This window comes from Sceloporus occidentalis, unplaced genomic scaffold (assembly GCF_023333645.1).
Source record: "Sceloporus occidentalis isolate IW3139 unplaced genomic scaffold, rSceOcc1.0.p SCAF_10, whole genome shotgun sequence".
Taxonomy (NCBI): domain Eukaryota; kingdom Metazoa; phylum Chordata; class Lepidosauria; order Squamata; family Phrynosomatidae; genus Sceloporus; species Sceloporus occidentalis.
In genome coordinates this window covers 32,670,930-32,674,983 of record NW_028316990.1, presented here as the reverse complement: position 1 = coordinate 32,674,983, position 4,054 = coordinate 32,670,930, and positions in this window count along the sequence as shown.

The window sequence follows — 4,054 nt, the reverse complement described above, 5'->3', positions numbered from 1 at the left end:
CCAGGCGGTGGCGCTGTTTCTTCCCTCAAGGCTGACGCTCCGGAGAGAAGCAGAGACCTTTGGATCAGAGCAATAGGGGCGGGCTTGAGGGCGGGACCATGCAAATCTTAGACCAATAGGACGGGAGTATAGCCCCAAAGTCTCTCCCTGGCCCCAGAGTCCCCCTGAAAGTGAGGCTCTGAGGGCAGGGAGGGTGTGTCTGGGGGGCCGTGGAGAGGTCCATGGGCGAAGGGGGCTTCTGGGGCTGGAGGGGGAGCAGAGGTGGAGGCAGGCGGAGGGAGGGCTGGGGCCAGGACAAGGTCTCACTCTGGCCTGGAAGGACGTCCCAAGGAGTGGGGACTCTGGAGGGGCAACGTAGGGCAGTATGCAGTTTTAGCTCTGTCTGGACTTATTAGTGTGTTAAGACATAAAAATAAGCAGCAACTGATCTCATGAAGCTCTTTCTAAACGGAGAAGGAGCAGGTGTTATCCAGGCCTTTGCATGATGGTCTAGGCTCTTGTGTCTTCAGTACTTCTACTCAGAGCCTTGGGCTGATAATGGACTTTGCAGGAGTTCCTCTGAGAGCAAAAGGGGGGAGAAGATGCCTCTGTGGATGATGGGCTCAAGAGTCACTCAGCCAAGTGCAGGAGGCCCTTGGAAGCAGACTTAGGAAGACAGGCCTAGGGCTCATTCCCACTTACATTTAAGCCAATGTGGATCTTTTCATTCTCTCCTTGTAATTGCTTCCTTTTGGACACATTTCACCACTTCAGAAGTGTTGGGATATAGCAACTTCGCATGCTGAGCCCCTCTAGTAATGCATGTCTATGGTATTCTTATTGCTTCCTAACAACCCCTCCTCATTTCCTCTTTGCCCAAAGGGGCACACCTAACCTTTTCTCCCTGAAGAAGGAGAGTCGCCATCACTTACTATCTTCCCTTCCCTTTGTCCGGAGCGATGGAGGCATGCTGAGGGAGCATCTTTCCTAAGATGCATGCAATTCTACCTCCTAATTCTTTCAACATGAAGCTAGACCTGTGTATCTTTTCATACACATGATTTTGTAGTACACTTGTTTCTTTTTCCCACTTTTAACCAAGTGACTGCTTTTCTATTGGGGACACTTTGGCTGGGAGAGGAGTGGAGCTAGATAGTTTCCCTGCTCACTTTGTATTCCTCTGTCTTTACTCTGCTACTGAGATTAAACAACCTCCTACTTTCCTGTAGGCCCTCCCAGCTGGGTACTCTGTCAGTGAGCAGGTGAGGGGAAGTGGGAGGGGGGCCGGAGTGGCTCTAGTCTATAAGAACCATCGGACCTTGGCCAGGATACCTGTCCGGAACACAGTCCATTTTGAGTGTATGTACCTTAGCCTGAAGACCAGGGATAGTTTGGGGATTTTGCTAGTCTACCGGCCACCCTGTTGTCTGGCAGACTCCCTGACTGAGCTGACACAGCTGGTCTCTGAGCTGTTGTTGGAGACCCCCAGACTTTTAGTTTTGGGGGACTTCAACATCCCGCTTGAGACCAGTTTAACAGGTGCAGCTCGGGAGTTCATGGAGACCATGACAAACATGGGCCTATCCCAATTGGTCAAAGGGCCCACACATTGTGCAGGTCATACACTCGATGCGGTCTTCAGTACGGAACAGGAATATCCGTGGGCGGAGGTGGTAAGTACCTCCGCATTGTCATGGACGGATCATTTCCTGGTCAAGACGAAACTTAGAGCCAATATCTGCCCCACCGGGGGTGGCAGACCCATTAGAATGGTCCGCCCTCGAAGGCTGATGGAGCCCATTGGATTCTGGACAGCCTTAGAGGGTTTAATGGTTGGGAATGCCGGTGATCCTGTTGATGCTCTGGTCAATACCTGGAACACCGATCTTACCAGGGCTATCGACACGATCGCTCCCAAGCGCCCTTGCCATCCCGCCCCAAATCGGAGGCCCTGGTTCACACCAGAGCTGAGGAAGATGAAGCGGTTTGGACAACGGCTAGAGCGCAGGTGGCGGAAGACTCGACTCTTATCCAACAGAACTCGCCATAGGAACTTTCTTCGTTCCTATCGGGAGGCAATACGTGCAGCGAAGAGAGCCTTCTCCTCTGCACGTATTGCATCTGCAGAGTCCCGTCCAGCAGAGCTGTTTAAGGTGGTGAGGGAAATGACGCAGGTGCCCCCTGCGCCAAATCCCTTACTTAACCCGACAACGGCCTGCTGTGACGCGTTTAACAACTTCTTTGCAGACAAAATCTCACAGATAAGAGCCGACTTAGATGCCACCGTTGAAACAGAGTCGACAGGTGAGGCGTCCAGTGACTCCGCCGATGTAGTTATACTGGATCTGTTCCAATCTGTGAGTACTGATGAGGTGGACAAGCTGCTTGGTAAGGTGAAGACAACTTGCCCTCTCGACCCTTGCCCATCATGGCTGGCCGTCCAGGGGGGGGATGCACTGATGAGATTCCTTACGGATATCATCGGTGCATCCCTCAGGGAAGGACACATTCCATCTTGTTTAAAGGAAGCGGCGGTTAGGCCACTCCTGAAAAAACCTTCCCTAGACCCCCTGGATATGAGGAATTATAGGCCAGTGTCATTGCTGCCATTTTTGAGCAAGGTGATCGAGAGGGCGGTTGCCCTTCAGCTCCAAGCTGTCTTGGATGAAACCGATTATCTAGACCCATTTCAAACCGGCTTTAGGACAGGCTTTGGGGTTGAGACTGCCATGGTTGCCTTGACCAACGATCTGCGTCTGAGCATTGACAGGGGGAGTGTGACCCTGTTGGTGCTCTTAGACCTCTCAGCGGCTTTCGATACTATAGATCACGGCATCCTCTTAGACCGCCTGAGGGGGTTAGGTATCGGGGGCACTGCCTTGCAGTGGTTCCGGTCCTTCCTCTCGGGCAGGTCTCAGAGGGTGCTACTCGGGGACTGTAGCTCCAGTAAGAGGTACCTCACTTGTGGGGTTCCTCAGGGGGCTATCTTGTCCCCGATGTTATTTAACATCTATATGAAGCCACTGGGTGAGATAATACGGAGTCATGGTGCTGGGTGTTATCAGTACGCTGATGACACCCAAATCTATTTCTCTGTATCTCGTTCGTCGGCCTCGAATTCTGATGGCATCTCTTCTCTCAATGAATGTCTTCAGGCGGTAATGGGCTGGATGAGGAAAAACAGATTGAAACTGAATCCAGACAAGACGGAGGTGCTCATGGTAGCGGCCCCAAAACCAAGAATTGGGTTGCAACCTCCAGTCCTGGATGGGGTCACACTCTCCTCCAGTGACTGTGTTCGCAGTCTGGGGGTGCTCCTTGACTCGTCGCTCCTGATGACAAATCAGGTAAATGCGACGGTCAGGAGTGCCTGTTATCAGCTTCGGCTGATACGCCAGCTGCGCCCTTTTCTGGAAGTAAGGGATCTCGAGACGGTTGTGCACGCGCTGGTAACCTCACGCCTTGACTTGTGTAATGCACTCTACATGGGGCTACCCCTGTGCTTGACTCGGAAATTACAGCTGGTTCAAAACATGGCAGCCAGGCTTGTCTCAGGAACATCTAGGAGGGACCACATTACTCCGGTTTTGAGGTCCCTCCACTGGCTGCCTATCAGCTTCCGGGCCCAGTACAAGGTGTTGGTTATCACCTTTAAAGCCCTAAATGGCTTGGGTCCAAGCTATCTCAGGGACCGCCTCCTCCCGTATAATCCTCCCCGCGCTCTCCGGTCCTCTGGGAAGAACTTACTGCAGCCTCTAAAATCTAGGCTTGCAGCAACCTCCCAGAGGGCGTTCTCTGCTGTCGCCCCCAAACTCTGGAACGACCTGCCAGATGAGATCCGTCAGTTGACATCATTAAACAGCTTTAAAAAAGCTGTCAAGACGGATCTCTTCCGGCAGGCCTTTCCAGATTAACCATCCCGGCCCAGGTTCCCTGATTCCCTCATTCCTCCCGTGGCCCCATCTTAGTGATGGTCGAGGATCAACAGAGGGATATCAGGGTTTTTAGTTTTAATTGCAGTTTTTATGCTTGATATTGTGTTCTTAATATGTTATACTGTTTAATATTGTCTTAA